Raw genomic sequence first — 18,052 nt, forward strand, 5'->3', positions numbered from 1 at the left:
GTAAGTAAATTTGTCCTTAAAAGAAAAGTCTACTTTAACAACCAACTTCCTGAAAGATTTTCGAGAACTACTGAAACATTTCCAAGATATTATAGAACTCTGGGATGAGCATGCTTTTAGATGGGTAAGGTAAATAAAAACTTGGCTCCTTTTCCTATTTTATTCAAAAGCAAAATTTCCATTTATGTTGTACTCCCAGATGAAAGTAATTTGATTTATGAATTTCAGTAAAAGCTAGGGAGTTTTAAAATTACTTAAAGCATTCCCAGTATGCATTTGTGATATTGAAAGGATAAATTACTATTTCCCTTTGAGACCTTGAACTGTTGCCTTTCACTTTTGGAAATAAAATTTTACCTCATTCAAGTAGTATAAAGTATTGAGAAAGACACCCTATATACATCTCACATATATACATTCAACTCCAATTTGACTGATTTTACCAATTGTTGATAGGTACTAACACCTCCACTTTAAATTTTCCCTTCTATATTTTACCTGCAAAATAATAAGCCATTCTTATTGAATTTAAGTACTTACTTACAGATCATTAAACCTTTTAAAGAAAGGATTCCTGCGGTGAGCCTTCTTATAAAGTGAAACACTTTTTAAAATGTTAAATACCATCTCTTAGTTTATGGATGTGGACTTTTGTATTCTGTGTTCTCAAAGTCAGGTACCCACACATATATTTAAAAGGGAAAATTGATCCCTTGCTGTGTTTTAGTAATTAACATATGAATGGAACATAATATTTTTGGAAAATCTGAAGAGCTTTCACAAATATCATAGAAAGACGACCTGTGGGATTATTGCTTCTCAAAACAAAATCTATCTCACTGGACTAATATGCAATACACTGTCCTAAAGAAAATAGGAGAAACAGGATTAAATAGAAAGCCAGGTGTTATTATTTCTCATTTAAAGTATCATATTAAAAGAATTTTCTTGATTTTAGTATTTATAAACTAAAGTTTTTTTGAAAGATCATCTTGGCCAGTATTTTGTGACTTAGAATTCCAGTCAAAAATTAACAAAGGGCATTGTGGCATGGCAGATAGAACACTTAACGCTGAACAGAAAACCAAGGTTCTAGTGTCATCCGTGGCACTAACACACCTACTGACCTTGATCAAACGTCTGAATATCCATAAATCCATCAGTCACCATCTCTAAAACCTGCCCTGCCTGCTTACCAGGAAGACTATTTTTATTTGAACTGAATTTACATGCAAAGCTAATCTCTGGGTTTACAGGCTCATCTATAAAATCATGATATAATAAACTCTCAAGATTAACATGAGGTTAAATGGGGAGCATGACAAAGACTTCCAAAACTCACAAACACAAAATTCTTGCAGCACAAATCTTATTAAAGTGTAGTGGTGAAATCTAGGTAATTTGTCCCATATGCGTGAACAGCTGAAGCACTGGGGTGACGTTTTCCTTATCTCTGTATCTCCCTGCCTAGTGTCCTGTTTACATGTTAAATCAAGAAATAAATAAATTTGATTTCATTGTTAACACAATAACAAGTTTGAGCGGTTTAATAGAAACATTCTAGTCTTAGTCTACTGCTTAGGGAGAGGCAGGAATATTAAAGGAATCAAGCATTGTCCAAAGAAAACAAATATTAATATGCCCCTGACTTGAGAGTCACATAGGTTTTGAACCAATTTGAAATATATAATGAAATACATAAGTTATTTTGAAGAAAAGAAGATAGTATATTTAATACGCATACAGATTTTAATTTCATCTAAAGCAAAGTTGCTAAATATAGTTGCTCCTCCCAGAGCTGTACACTTCTAGACTCAGTTAAAAATTAAAATGCAGGGAAGATGCATTTTGTACTGCAGTCCAGAGTCACTATACCCTCTTCCATCAGGACGTGTTAGTATTGCTGATTCTTCAGGATTATGTTCTGAGTGGGGTGGGATTTTTCAAACCACATCTAATACTGATAAATGTTTGTCCTCCTTCCTGAAAGAACCCTGGACTGCAGAGTGTACAAGCCCAAAGAGAATGTGAGTAATCATCTCCACGTCTCATTGCTACCTTCGATGGAAAAAAACTTCTTAATTTGAATATGACGGATTGGCTTATTTTCACAGAACGACAACAAAAAATCGATAGTCCTCAGTCAGGAAAGTGACACGAATTTGAACTCAACTAACTGAATATTTCAGGAACACTTATTTTCTTCAACCTCTTAATCAACTCATAAAGACTACTAGCACAGCAGCACCTTAGAAATCTCAGAAAATGAAATATCCTTTGTTGAACACAATGACCTGCTATTTTCTATTCTGTATACCCAGCTGATCTTTTCAGATCTAAACTCAGTGGGGTTTCAGGTTAAGGGGCTAAAGGATCATTTCTCTTTACTTTTAGCATTACAAGAGAGATACAGCTGGGGAGTATCTAGCACAATATTGATCCCCTTTCAACAATGGGCAGAGGTCAGCTTTCTGTCTGGACACATATATATCTGACTCGTATCCGTAACACCATTAGAACCTATTTGAGTGCACTAGCAGAAATGGAATCTATTATATGGTCTCATGGGAAACCCACTAGAAAGTAATAGAGCATTATGTAGACAGTTACTTTTAAAAGACATTTCAGGTAATTTTCATGCCATGCCTTAACCTCATTCTCACTGGCGAACTGGGGCTAATCCAATTACAATATCTATGATACCCAGGATTGAGAGCCAGAGCTGGGATAGGTCCCTTCCAAAGAGGGAGACTGGCTAAACTCATGAAAGCTTGTCACCATCTGAAAACATGAAGTTTAATGTTGTGGAGTAGGGAAGTATTTGAAATACAACATATCCTGTCATTCAAGTCACAAAAAGAGATTACTTCACAAAATCTCCCTTTTGTATTTGTAGAATCTATGCCCTTAGGGAATGGGACACATTTTATTTAGTCTAAAAATAAGTGCTTCATATTATAAATTTTACGAAAAAAGGAAAGAAAATGTAAAAGCAAAGAACGATTGATTTAGTGGTTTGCTTAGCTAATGGCCAAATATCTGTGTCTGTTTTTATGTCTTTTTGTAATTCTGACGAAAATACCCAACAAGTATATGTATTTAACAATCATCAAAAAATTAACTCTTGTAAGAATCTACATGCTGAATGCAAAATATGCTTTAGAATAAAAAAAGAGAAAAGAAAGAAACACAGTATCTGCCTCTCTGCTGACACTGCAAGGTGTTTTCCTTGCCTTCCCAGAACACGGGGAATGTTTCATGGGGAATGTGATTATGCTTGTTTATACGATATCTAAAGTAAAACTTTCAGTAACTGCCTAAGGAAGTATATTGAATCTCTTGTCAGAGAATTTGAAGGTCATTCTTTTTATACTAGGTACTGTTGTGTCAGGTCTATTAAACAGGAATCAGTGAATCATTTTTGTAACACTGAAGATGGTAAAAAAAAATCTGTTTGCACTTAAGTGAGACTCCACAATTTGGTGTTTTACCATAAGAGCTCCTCTTGGGAAAAATAAAACAAAAGAAAGCATGCATGCTTCAGAAACATTTTCATGATTTTTTGATAATTATCATTATCTCACAGCAAAATAGTTGACCTTGAAGTTGTTAGAACAGGAATTTCAGGTTGAAATGTGAATACTGACGTATAAGTCAGTTTTAAAATGTTTGTCCAAATTATGTGTTAGCATAGCTATCATCAAGATCAAGACAACAGCTGATTATGTGAAAAGCAGATAATGTTCATTGAAAAGTATAAAAATGCATTTTATTTTTCTTATACCACATTAGGTATACTTTAAAGTAAAATAGAGCTGGAATATATAAACACGAGATTCAAATATAATATTCATGTCACCTGTAAGTAGTGGAGAGTCCATCAACATAAAAAATAATACCATTTTGTCTGGGCTTAATATCTATATATTCATACACAGATATGAAATTCTATTACAGAAGCTAGGATTGACATATCATGTGATATTATTTGGAAAAAATAAATATAAGTTTCACACAAAGACAGTATATTTTTAGTTAACATTATTGAACGCTATTGTAAAACAAGACATGGATAAAATTCATCAATAATCAGGTTCCATATTCTTAGAACATTTTAAAAGTTAAGACACAGCATATAGTCTTGCAGTATGAATCAGGTTTATATATTCAATTACATTTACATTACAAGCTGATAAAGGTTGCATATGTAACTTTGAAATTTGACAATAGTATACTTTTTTTTGTTAAAACTCCAACTATAGTATAAATGGAAAACTAATTCTGCAGATTAAAACAAAATAAGATGATTACTACTGCAGAACTGATTAGAGTCTACAACTTAAGCCCATAAAATTTTGGATGAAAAACATGTTTTAAATATCTGCATTTGCTATATTAAGATAAAAAAAAAGGAAATCCGTGGGTTTGGCTACTTGCAATTCTGACTTTTCAAACAATGTGTATCTGCAAAGTGCTCTTCATTTTGTAAAGCTAACAGCACAAACGTAAAGAATGAAGGTAATCAAAGAATTAACATCAAAATATTAATTTTAAGAATCATTACAAGTTGCTTAGTGTCATGAGTAAGTTTGCACTGCACAGTTCCATTAGTGACCAAGATTCATTTATTTAAGTTTCCTCTATGCCATTTCTCCCTATTAGAATTGTCAGAATCAAGTTCTAGGAAGTCCCAGAAAAACTAATACTGATGATGGTGGTGATGACGCTTTTGCCTATGAAACTACGATATAAGCTAAGTTACAGTATTTATTGCTGTTGTTCTCCATATTGAAAAAAAGGTAGATCAGAAAAAGCATAGTCATGTGAGCTTGTAGGGGCACATTGTGCAAGGAGACTTCCATTTTATCTTTCTCCTTTTCAGTAGGTTTCTAGAAATTGCTAATGAACCAAATACCTGACATTTCAGAAGCAACTTAATGTACTTCTGAGAGTTCCACTCCTCTAAAGAAACCGCCTGAAATAGACGCAGATGAGCCTTTCAAGTTTTGTATTCTCATAGAAATTCCAATCTTGCTTTTGGCATCTAAGAAAAATATCTCCATTTATCCAAAATAATACAGTAATAATTTGCCCTGTATTATTTAATATTTGAAAAAAAGCTAAGTTATCGTAAAGATTTTGCATTGCATTTTATTCTAGGTGGTTGATTGGGACTGAGTGTAATTTTAAAGATGTTGCCAGTCCTACCCCTATCCCCAACAGTCTTTTTTTTGGGCGGGGGGTACAGTTGTATTACAATGTTGTGTTAGTTTCTACTGTACAGAGAAGTGGAGTTCCCTGTGCTATACAGCAGGTTCTCATTAGTTATCTATTTTATACATGTTAGTGTATATACGTCAATCCCAATCTCCCAGTTCATCCCACCACCCCATCCCCAGCAGTTTTTAGATTCTGGTTGTGGAACCGGGTACACATTCTGGGAGGGCTTTTTTTTTTTAACATTCTCTAGTAGACTAAAACAACGTACAACATTCTTTTAATGTTTTTAAGTTATTTATTTTTGGCTGCGTTGGGTCTTCATTGCTGCGTGCTGGCTTTCTCTAGTTTTGGCAAGCAGGGGTTTCTCTTTGTTGTAGTGCATGGGCTTCTCATTGCGGTGGCTTCTGTTGTTGCAGAGCACGGGCTCTAGGTGCACGGGCTTCAGTAGTTGTGGCACGTGGGCTCAGTAGATGTGGCTCGCGGGCTCTAGAGCACAGGCTCAGTAGTTGTGGCGTACGGGCTTGGTTGCTCTGTGGCATGTGGGATGTTTCCAGACCAGGGTTCAAACCTGTGTCCCCTGCATTGGCAGGTGGATTCTTAACCACTGCGCCACCACGGAAGTCCCGACGTTCTTTACTGAGAAGTAATAATGATCGAGTGTGAACTCTGACATCAGAAACAAGTTGTAGGAGCTTCCTTGTAACAGATATTTTTGGCATGTGAACCTGTGATGCCTCACATCAGTACCAGTTCAAGGCACTGACAAATGATTCACAATACTCAGAATGCCTTCATGATACACAGGAAGAAGCAAGATGAGAATGCATGGTAGACAGTCAGGATGTCATGTGGACCAGCCATTTGCCTCCACGTGGAGAAATACTGAAGGTTGTTCTGTAGGAAACCTGGAGGTTTTCGGCTGTAGCTTCATCACTCAGATTCAAGAAGAGCTCTTTTGTATTTCTGCTGCTTTTTCCCCCTTCTTTGATCCTTTGTAGAGAGAGACTAAGTGGGTAGTGTATTCTTTAAAAAAAAAAAGTAGCTTTTCCTATTCCCCAAAGATGGTTATTAGGACCAAAAGCTTTCTCTTCTAACAACTAAAAATAGAGCACTCCGCCCTGTGGCTGGAGCACAAAGCTTGTTCTCAATCTCTAGGGCTTTGTGCTCCTTCAGCCCTCTTCACAGCCTTCACTTCCCTTTTCAAGTGAGACCCCAGTGGACAATACCTTAGTAAGAATCTAAATGATGCTGACCCAGAGGGCAGGGTTATTTCTGTCTCTGGCAGGTGAGACTTCTGGGGCTTCTCATCAACATCCACCTAAAACAGAAACTGGGACCTATTTCCAGGTCCTTCAGCATCTTCTCTATTGCTCTGCTGTCATCACATTTCAGCTTTTCTAATTTGCTTCTTCCTCCTCCTTCTGGAACTTTCCCTTCAGCAAGAACTGGAGTATGAGCACATTTCCTTTCCTCAGTCCTGCTGTGTATCAAGAATCAAGACAACACAACGATTCATCTGGAGATGCCAATGAACGAGAGACCTTCCAATATTGTTGAGTTTCAAGCCATTAGTGGACATATAAAGACCTGGAACGAATCACTTTTTATGAGTTTCTGCTGGGAACTGTACAGATGTGTTTAGAAGAAATACATTGAGGAGATAATTGAGATGGAAAATGAGACCCTATGAGGCATACTGGAATAACAACAGAAGGTCAATACAGGCAGACCTCAGCAACACGGCAGGGTTGTTCCGGATCACCACAATAAACTGACTATCGCACTATGGCAACTCACACAGATTATTTTGGTTTCCCAGTGCATATACAATTATGTTCACACTATACTGTAGTCTATTAAGTGTGAAATAGCATTATGTCTGAAATAAACAATGTATATACCTTAATTAAAACATACGTTATTGCTAAAAATGCTGATATTTCAACAAGTCAATCTTTTTGCTGGTGGAGGGTCTTGTCTTGATGGTGATGGCTGTTGACCGATCAGAGTGGTGGTTGCTAAAGGCTGGGGGACTGTGACAATTTTTTAAAACAAGACGACAATAAAGTTTTCCCCATTGATTGACTCTTCTTTTCACTACTGATTTCCCTGTAGCCTGTAATGCTATCTGGTAGTGTTTTACCCACAGTAGAACTTCTTTCAAAAATTGGAGTCCATCTTCTTAAACTCCGCCACTGCTTTATCAACCAAGTTAATGTATATTCTAAATTCTTTGTTGTCATTTTAATAATCTTCACAGCATCTTCACCAGCCATAGTTTCCATCTCAAGAAAACACTTTCTTTGCTCATCCATTAGAAGCAACTCCTCATTCATTCAAATTTTATTATGAGATTTCAGCAACTCAGTCCCATCTTCAGGCTCTACTTATAATTCTAGTTCTCCTGCTATTTCTACCACATCTGCAGTGACTTCCTTCATGGAAGTCTTGAACCCCTCAAAGTCACCCATGGGGGTTGGAACCAACTTCTTCCAAACTCCTATTAATGTTGACATTTTGACCATTTCCCACGAATCATGAATGTTCTTAATGGCATCTAGAATAGTGAATCCATTTCAGAAGGTTTTCAATATACTTTGCTCAGATCCATCAAAGGAATCATTATCTATGGAAGCCATAGCCTTAAATAATAAGATTTGAAAGTTAACGTTATTTCTTCATCCATGGACTCATAATGGATGTTGTGTTAGCAGTCATGACAACAACATTCATCTAATTGTACATCTCTATCAGAGCTCTTGGGTGACCAGTTGCATTGTTACTGAGCAGTAGTATTTTAAAAGGAATTTTTTTTTTCTGATCAGTACGTCTCAACAGTGGGCTTAAAATATCCAGTAAACCATGTTGTAAACAGATGTGTTATGATGGCTTTGTTGTTTCATTTATAGAGCACAAGCAGAGTAGATTTAGCATAATTCTTAAGGGTCCTAGGATTTTTGAAATGGTAAATGAGCATTGGATTCAACTCCAGGTTGCCAGCTGCATTCGCCCCTAACAAGAGGGTCAGCCTCTCCTTTGGAGCCATGAAGTTAGGCATTGACTTCTCCTCTCTAGCTATGAAAGTCCTAGATGGCATCTTCTTCCAGTAGAAGGCTGTTTTCATCTACACTGAAAATCTATTGTTTAGTGTAGCCACCTTCATTAACTATCTTAGCTAGATCTTCTGGATAACTTGCTACAGCTTCTACATCAACACTTGCTGCTTCACTTTGCACTTTAATGTTATGGAGACAGCTTCACCAATTTAATGCAATGGCAAAAAAAAGTTTTAATTTTGTCACCAATTGAATTAACAGCACATAGCGGAGAGCTGGCACATAGTAAGTACTCAGTAAATACTTAGTAACTGAAAGAACGATTCTCAATTTTAAGCTTAGTTAGAGCAGCCCATGTCTTCACCCAGCTTGTTCCTTTACACCATATAACAAATTCCATCCCAACTCCAAGTCATAGTTCAAAGACACATCTATTTTAGAAAATCTTCACTAGTTACTATTGCCTAGAAGAAGATACTTCCACACTGATGGTTTACCCAGTTCTGTTTGTGAGAGTATTTAAACAGGTGCTCAGTTAAGATTTCCAAATGTCTTCTGAACAAAAATAACTGGATGTTTGTTGGCTACAAAAAAATCAAACTACTTTTGTTCAAACCACCTGAAAGCAAAGAGCTGGCATTTACTGAGATTAAGAGAGGAAGAGGGGACAGCATGGCAGGTAGAACACAGGGATTTGGCTTTGAGCATGTCGCATTTGAGGTAAGTACTAGACCTGCCTGACCTCCACGTGGAGGTTCACATGGGCAGCCTGATTGCCAAGGGGGGGGGGAAGATTATGGAGGCAGACATTTAGAAGTTGTTGGTGTATAGACGGAACTAGGCGAACATCACCTGTGAAGATGATAGATAGAGAAGAGGTGAATACTCACAACTAAATCATTCCAGAAGGTCATGGGCAAATTTGGACAGACAGAGCAGGAGATCCAGCACAGAAAACCAGGAGTGGCTAATGAGGTAGTACAAGAATCAGGGGTCTCAGAAGACAAATTAAAAAAAATTATGAAAAGAAACAGGGAATTAAAACTCTACCAAATTATGTGAGAAGAAAGAAAATAAGAATAAAGAACCAATCATTATATTTGGAAATGTGACCATCAATGATCCACATCAGGGTGGTTTTCATGGAAATTCTGGAGATAGCACCTGATGGGAGTAGGTTGGAAAAAGAATGAAAGGAAATAAAAAGAAGGGGAAAATCAAGTATTGACAACTTCTAAGAGGAGAGCAGGAAAATGGGCACCAGTTGAAGGGAGACTGTGGGACAAAGGAATTTTTTTAAGACGGAATAAAAATCACAACATGATTTTACACTGTTTAGAATGATCCATTAGGCCAATTTTGATGATGCTAGAGAAACAGAAAAAAATCAGTTACCTTAATCCTTGAGTAGGTGAGAAAAGTTGGAATGTAAACTTTGCATTTTGCATTAAAACTTCTGTGTTATAAATTTTAACACAGAAGACTAACCAGCGATTTAAAAATATCATTGGCTTTTTAAAAGTTGTACTTACACATGTGCTTCCTACAAAACTGTAAAAGGGTTTCGTAAGTAACTTATACACAAAATGTATGTATAACAGCTAATGGGATTAAAAATTTCCCAAGCAATCCCAGTAAAAATGGAGATATTCTTAAGTACTAATCTTTTTCCCAGAGAAGTCTTAACATGATATCCACCTCATCATCTGAAACATAAGCAAGAGTTTTGATATTCAGTATTTTAATATGCTGCATTTGAGCCATGTATTACAGGGTGAACACATGACAAACCAAGTGTAACATTCAGATTCTGAACCACATGCTTAAGAATACAGTTGTTGCCCTGCTCATGTTGTAACTACCCTCAGCATGACCAGAGAACAGAAGAAATCAGAGAATGTCTTTATCATCCCTTTTATTCTCCTCATTTCAAAGTATTTGAACGTACTTGGATAGATTCCCAGAACACTGAGAATGGCCACGGTGCAGAAGAAGAAAGGGATAACAAAAGAGAGACAGAAGAAGACAATTTTCTTTGGAGGAAACTCAGAATAATTTTGGAGACATTTCATGAATCTGAAGACATGTTAAGTCCAGTAGAAATATTGAAGCTATAGAGAAAGGCCTTGGAACATAAAAACATATTCAAAAATAATGTATAAACTTGAGAATAAAAACTATTTGTTGGATGGGGCCATTCAAAGAATACCGCAATTAAGAACAAAGGAAGTGAGTGGGTGGGGCAATTGCTGATTTTCGTAATTTCTGCCCACAACTTTTTATCTAAAGAAGGAAGAGCAGAGATGGAAAATGCATACCGTAACACCTTTCTGAGCTGACTTAGCTTTGATTTCAGGCATCTCTGAGCGAAGCAGGGCTAATGTCCCTACCTGTTGTGATGATCAGATTTCACCCATTTGGGAAAGCTCTGAAGTTTTGTTTCTTGGTTTAAAGTTCTGGGCTCAGTCTCTAATGGAAGAAGAATATGAAGGCTCTACAACTGTGGGACCCATGTGAGATCGTCACCTGCCATTACCGGTTCTTGTTCATTTAAGCTTTCTCTTGCTTTCATGAGAAAGCATTCTAAGTCTCAGAGTGGGGCAAAAGGCTCCAAAATACAGCTACAAATTAAATGCAATTTCTGCCTCAGCTTCAAAGTTATAATGAGTCCTTCTCCACTTGGTCTCCCCACAAGAAATGCCCAGGGCACCCTGCTCTTGTTGGGTTAGGGCCACCTTCAGGCTCCACTCTTTGGGGCCCATATTCTTTCCTCTCACCACAGGACAGATTCAGGGATTGGAACAAGATGCATATACTCACATTCCCATACCTGTTGTACTTTGTATTTTTAATTTTTTTTTCCATAGCAAAGAGCATTTTCATCATTTCTAAAATTTACAAATTCAGCTTGCCTTTGAAAGGAGCAAATATCCATTACACCACATCATGACTCTCATCTATTGATTCCTTTGTTTATTAATGCATTTTAATTGAATAATTTGATAATCATGAGGAAGAGTGAACAAAAACCAACCCACCCTTGCTCTCAAGAAGCTTAGCAGCTCCTGGAGGACTGCAGTTGAGAAGACAGGCCATCTGCAGTGATTGCTTCACTGCTATTGGGAAGTGAGACAAGCTTCTTCTGGGTGCTGTTTATTTGGGGGCGAGGCAAACTCCATAGGGGTTTTTCTGATGATGTGAGGTGTTATACATCATCTTGTCACATGGGACTTCAGTACTGTGTATATTCCTAAACCTTTCTTCTAATGTTAGGTTCTTAAAAGACCCCAAATAAAAGGATGTCGACAACAATAGCAATACTAATAATAATACTAGCAACTCAGAAGAAGGGAAAATATGAGAAGAGAGGGAAACTTCACTGCATGCCAACAACATATCTGAAGTTTGACTTCTCTCTTGCAATCCTTACAGCAATCCCACATTCTCATCTTCATTTTACACACGAGGAGTCTGAGGTTCAGAGACTTCTAATCACGTGCCCAGGACCCACCGGGCAAAAGCAGCATGAAGTGGCAGAGACAGGACATAACTCAAGATTTCTCGGACTCCATAGGCAGGATGCTTTCTGCTCTAGCAAACTGCCTCCAATACAACTGAGAGACTCCTTTCTGGATTCTAGAAACCTTCATGCTAAATTAAAACACCTTAAGAGTTAACATGTGACAGTTTCTGGTGGTTTTCCCCAGATTCCCACTCAGGCCGTGAAGACACCAAGCCCCTCACTCTGCCTGCCAGTGCACAACGGCAAGTATTTACAAGCCTTTCTTTTTCAGGATCTATTAATGTTTGAATAACTTTGCCAAATTCAAGTCTTGCAAAGCTGCTGCGTTTTATTTGTACTAATGAAAAGTGACCTGTCAAGACTGCCCGGCTTTCTGAGCACCCTGGGATGCAGGAGACGGTAAATCAAGCCTCCGGGCATCGCAATCGCAATCTGGGCAACATCGCCTGGCTGTGTCCTTGTGCTCACTGAGCGGCTTCCCTTGTAGTTTACGTCATTTTTAGCCCTCAGCATGATAAAACTGAGCAGCCATTTAAAAGCTCTAATGGTGTCCGAATCCTCCAGGATTCAGTAACTCCAGGCAGTAAATAGGCTTGGAACTTCCCTGCAGGCTAGTTGATGTCCATGCTCATTCATTTTGCAAAGTTCACAGGGTCCCTAAAATATGCCACACCTGGGGACAGGTAAAGACCCGGGGCGGGGGGGGGGGGGTGACAAGGATGGAGACCAGCACAGAGGGGAGAAGATGCATCTGTTCTCCAGCCTCTAGGTTTGCTCTCCTCCTCTTCCAATTCCCATTGTGTTTCTTTGAAAAATAAAATAAAGCATGCCCCCAAACAAACAAACAAACAAAATAATTAGAAACAGACTGAGGCCGGTATTTAAAGTGTAGATTTTAAGGAACCAGAAGAGAAGGCATTCATTCAGTCATTCTTTCTTTCCTTCATTCATTCAATGCCTACCAAATAACAATGCTAGAAAAAGCAAAAAAAGAATTCATCATTATATTCCAATACGGAATCATCCAAAAAGGTTAACAAACCCTAGCGCTTAGAAAAACATAAACAGTTTGCAGTAGGCAAAATAAATGACTAGAGATCTCGCCCTCAAAGCAAGCGCAAGTTAGCCATGCCTGTCACCTTAACTCTAATCAAAGCCTTACACCCAGCAGGTTATGGTAAATCCTTTCCTTCCCTCCAGACTAACCATTTTCTGGAGGGAAGGAAAGACAGATGAAGAAAGCAAGGGAGAAGGAGAAGGAGGTTAATATCTATCAGATATCAACAAGGTAATCTACCAGATACCTACTAGAATCTATCATGTTACTGGAACATTCAGACATTGGGAGGCAATCCTCTCAGTGGGTCAAGAAGATATACAGAGAATTTCCCACTTAAACAGGTGAAGCTATGTGGGTTAAGAGATTAAATAATTTACCTATGGCTTAACACAGCTCTTTCCAGTATCGCTATCCAACACTCCAGATTGCCTTTTTAAGGCAGTGGACACACATTTTGATCACTGGCTATCTACTTTTCTTTTCTCCTATCTATGACTAAACGAAAGATGGATGCAACAATCCATGACAAGAAACTATTAAAAAAAAAAAAAAAGAAACAGAAACTGCTGTAATGTTTTTGCTACTATATCATAGAAAACTTTCTTAGATTACCATGATCTCTGACCATTTCAGACATGTCTGTTTATTTCTGTTTCAGAAATGAGACCTGATCTCAGAGTGACTTGTGAAATTGATCTAGGTGGGTTTTTCAATTTTGGAGAAAAAACAGGAGAGGTCTGGAAGAATTAGCACAAAGCTTTATGAAGCTGGTGTTTAGCTCCTGACACAGGTCCGGTAAATATGACCAATGTGAGGAACCCTTCTTCCAACACTATTTTGAGGAATGTTTTCACAGATTTGCAGAAGCTGAGATTTCAGGGTTTTGGTCTGCGTTAGTGGTCAATATCAATTATTTTTTAACTTATAAGAAAATTTCATTTTTCAATCCATGTATCTTTAAGGTAGGTTAAAATACACATAAGTGCTTATATTGGGACTTCAAGATGTGTTTACCTGAAGAGTCCCCCCGCATACTGCGAGGATGTGTTTTGCTTTTCTACTTTTCAGGGAATTTATTAAACCTTTTTAAAAAATGTAGTAAATTGGGAGGCACTAAGAAAAGCAAATTATTACTGATGGATGTGATTTTCACAGCATAGCTTATAACAACTTAGTGTATCTTAATGTATGTAATTTTTCTTGTGCTTACTTTTAGGGAAGCTCTGAAAGGAAGAGATGAAAAGATAAAGTTGGATCCAGGTTTTCTGCCTGGAAAATTTTCCATGTGTGGTTAGAAACTTTAACGCTACTTTACTTCTATAAAATAAAAACTGTTAAAGATTTGGGAGGGTATTTGGAAGAGAAGTGTAAATAAAGGCTGGGCGTGAAAATATATTCTTAATCTAACAAAATACAATTATATTTTATGGAAACTCATCTTTTATGTATTGGTGACTTTAAAAATATATATATATAATGATGCTCAGTTTTTGCGTATTTGAGATGAGTGGACCATCTCAGCAAAAGAGACAGGCATTGTTGTTAAGGGCAAAGAAAATACTAGTTGCTCATTTAATGAAATTCACTAGTGCCATACCCACCCTCATTTTTAAGACCTCTCTCAAGGACCTGGATGTTTCTAGTTGTGGCTCAAAAGGCTGACCTCTCCCTTTGTGAGTGATTATGAGTTTGTTGGTCTACACCAGTGAAGAGCGGCCCCAGCATTTCACTTTGCCTAGGAGGTCTGGCTTTAGAAACTACTTGTTATGCCCTGGGATTGTGTGGAAACTTCCATTTGGATGACTGTAAAATGGTGTTGGGGAGTGCTTGGGATATGCAATCACATCAAAACTGATGGAGGACAAATTGGTCCAGAGTAACTAATTGTTCCTCATTAAAATCTGGAAGAGAGCAGGAGGAAAGTTTCCACAGGGATGAACAAAGGGAGTTTTGGAGCTAGTCTGCACGCTCTCGGCACACCTGAGAGGCGAAGGCTGCTCTCCAGTGTGAGGGACACCCCCCTTTCCTTTCAGAACGTTTATTGCTGCCACTAAGTGACAGAGGACCCTTCGCTGAAAAATGCGAAGGTCTAACAATCTCATCCAACTGACTTTTTAAATCGCTTCTCAAATGCCAGCCACCGAGCTACCAAACCAGGATGCAGCCCTGGAGTCTATGTTGCTACGGCAATTGTCTTTCCACAGTCAACCTAACAGCCCCCAATAAACTCCTCTCTGCCGTTATCAGGCATACCTGAAAGTTTTATCGGAAGGTAGGTTATCTTTGACATGTCAAACTTTCTGCAGCGTTTTAATCCAACTTAGATTAAGGGTCAGGATAATGTTCTCTCTCTCTTTAAAAAAAAAAAGTCTCTTTTCACAGACATAGAAAACAAACTCATGGTTACCAAAAGGAAAAGGTCGGGGGGAGGGATAAATCAGGAGTTTGGGATTAAAATATACACAATACTTTATATAAAGTAGATAACCAACAAGGACCTACTGTATAGCACAGGGAACTACACTCAATATCTTGTAGTAACCTATAATGGAAAAGAATCTAAAAAGAATATATATATATGTGTGTGTGTGTGTATATATATATATATATATATATTTACATATACATCTATAACTGAATCACTTTGCTGTACACCCGAAAGTAACATGACATTATAAATCAACTATATTCTGAAAAAATTTTAAAAAACAAAATTTTAAAAAACCCCAAAAATTAAATAAAAAATGTCTCTTCCCTAGGACCCCACACATTGCCAAGAAAAGAGGTGAAAGAGTCTTAACCAAGCTTAACACTAATGGCAATGATGTCAATAATGACAATGACAAGACGGACGGCAGCAAACCGGCACTGTGGCCCGCCCTGTGCCAGGCACCGGATCAAACACCTCACAGGCTTCCTCTGGCTTTCACCCCCATAAGGTCCCCAGGAGCCAGGCACTGTTGGGCTCCCTATTCTGCAGCAGAGGATTGATTGCACGTTGAGAATTATTTGTCCAAGGCCACTTAGCTCGTACGTGGTGCCAGAATTAGAACCCAGGTCTTTCTGATTCCAGGGCTCACGCTTTGCACCCTGCACACTTCCGCTTTATTCAGTATTTAATGATGAGCAGGTAATAAATAGGCACATTTTCAGACATAAAACTGTTATCTTGCTTAACGTGAATGGATTTCATAACTTGCTTTTCTAATATTACAGAGCTGCTGCAGGCAGTCAGGTTATCTTTAGACATTTTTATTACCCCACGTCAGCTTTCTTGGAGATGCTAACTGTCGTTGGAAAGCTTTGCTTCTTACGATCTGTGAAGAGTTTGTCTAGCGTAGGAACTTATTCTGTTGGCCTGAACTTTCAGTTCCTGACCACATCCTGAGATCTCTGTGCTGATGGGACTAAACAATATCAAATTTTAAAAGCCTGTAAAAAAAAAGAAACAGGAAAGAGAAATAAAACCTTTCATTCCTTTTTATTCTTTAGGTCCGAGCATACTATGATTTGCATCCAGGAAGACAGAGGTGATTTTTCTTAGTGATATTCAGATAATAAAGAGATCACAATGATCACAGTGACCCAGAAAAGCTTTTAGGATAAGCAGAGCATTGATTTAGAAATTGTGGACGGAATCTGCCCCAACAGAGAGAATGGGCAGGTCCCTCCGATGGGAAAAGATGAGAAAACTTAAGGAGTCAGAAGTCAGACCCTCACATCAGAGAATCAGCCACAGGAGCTGCAGGAAGACGGGAGGGGTGAACAGTCAGTTACAAGCCTCAGAACGTAGGTTTGTGAACATTGTACTGTGCCTATAGTTAGACCTAATTCTCAAGGGAAGTAATTAGTGAATTTGAGAAGATAAATTGCATGATCAAAGGAGAATTTTAGGGGAAAAAAGTGCCCAGCTTCAAGAGTAGAGTGCCAACTCCAGAAGCTGGCTCTATGTGTATATCTCAGCTCTTACATTTTTACCCTTGAGCGTTGGGAAAGTTCCTTAACTTCTCTGCCTCAGTCTGTTCCTGTGTGGACAGTCTGTTGGTTTCTCTACTCTGTAGATGAGGATTTCAAGTTCAGAGTTATTTGTCCAAGGTCACATGGCTCCTAAGGGGTGGTGCCAGGACAGAAAATAGGCCCTCCTCCAGACATAACAGATGCTTCCTGCAGAGCTGGTCCATCAGTGCTCGGTAGACATGGCCTGTTATTTCCATGGTCCTGGTAACCAATCCAGTCCTGAGTCTTAGGAGACCACCCTGTTTCTCCATTCTCTCATGGCTGCCCTATGTATCCTGATTTTCACATTTAACATACAGCATCGTGCCAGGAAGGCAACTGATTATTTCCCTTGCGAACGCTGAGTGCTTTGCCAGCCTGGACCCGTCTTCATCTTCCTTGTCACGCTGGCTCTAGACTTGACACATTGAGAGTGTTTTATATATATTTGATAAACAGATAATTTTGCAGAAAAGGAAGAAAGACAAAGAGACCAGTTGGAAGGAATACACGAATACATTGGTTAATTAGACTGCTGAAGGATCTAAGGAATAATATAAGGACTTGAACTAACTCAGCACGGGAAGAAGTCGAAACACGTCTCTTAGAAATGACCAGTCGTGATGGGCTGCATGTGGTAGGTACATAGGGGGGAATCAAATATTACTCCCCCCCCACCAAAAAAAGATGTTAATCTTGTATGACTAGGAAATTGACAGTAAAACTGTTTTTAGGAAAAGGTGAGACATTAAATTTCAACATTTTGATTTTGAGTTGACAGCCTGACATTGAAGTGACCTAATGAGAGCATATACTTTCTCAGTCATGTGATCTGGAGGAGAGACGGCACAGAAGTTAATAATGGTAAAGAGAGAGCTCAGGCCACATACCAACTTGAGGTACATTCCTTAGGAAAACAGTGAAGTCACACAAAGCTTTGCACGCCACGGTCTCAAGCACAGACTTAAGAAAATGTCAGGGAAGTTTAAATCTTGTTGTTTGACTTTGAGTAGCCCATTTTTGTCAACAAAAATGCTTCCCCACAAACCAAAAATATACTTGTAAATACAGTTACAGTTTTTCCAAAATATCGGTTTTTGTTTGTTTGTTTGCTATTTTTTTTTTTGCGGTACGCGGGCCTCTCACTGTTGTGGCCTCTCCCATTGCAGAGCACAGGCTCCGGACACACAGGCTCAG

The 18,052-nt window shown here is 38.3% G+C and overlaps 1 protein-coding gene across 2 annotated transcripts in view; it reads right to left on the minus strand.

Moving 5' to 3' along the window:
* The window catches only part of CSMD1 (CUB and Sushi multiple domains 1), a 1,746,885-nt gene that overhangs the window by 1,487,897 nt on the left and 240,936 nt on the right, over positions 1-18,052 (minus strand). The window lies entirely within an intron of this gene.

The sequence above is a fragment of the Orcinus orca genome, chromosome 21 (assembly GCF_937001465.1).
Source record: "Orcinus orca chromosome 21, mOrcOrc1.1, whole genome shotgun sequence".
In the NCBI taxonomy this organism is placed as follows: Eukaryota; Metazoa; Chordata; class Mammalia; order Artiodactyla; family Delphinidae; genus Orcinus; species Orcinus orca.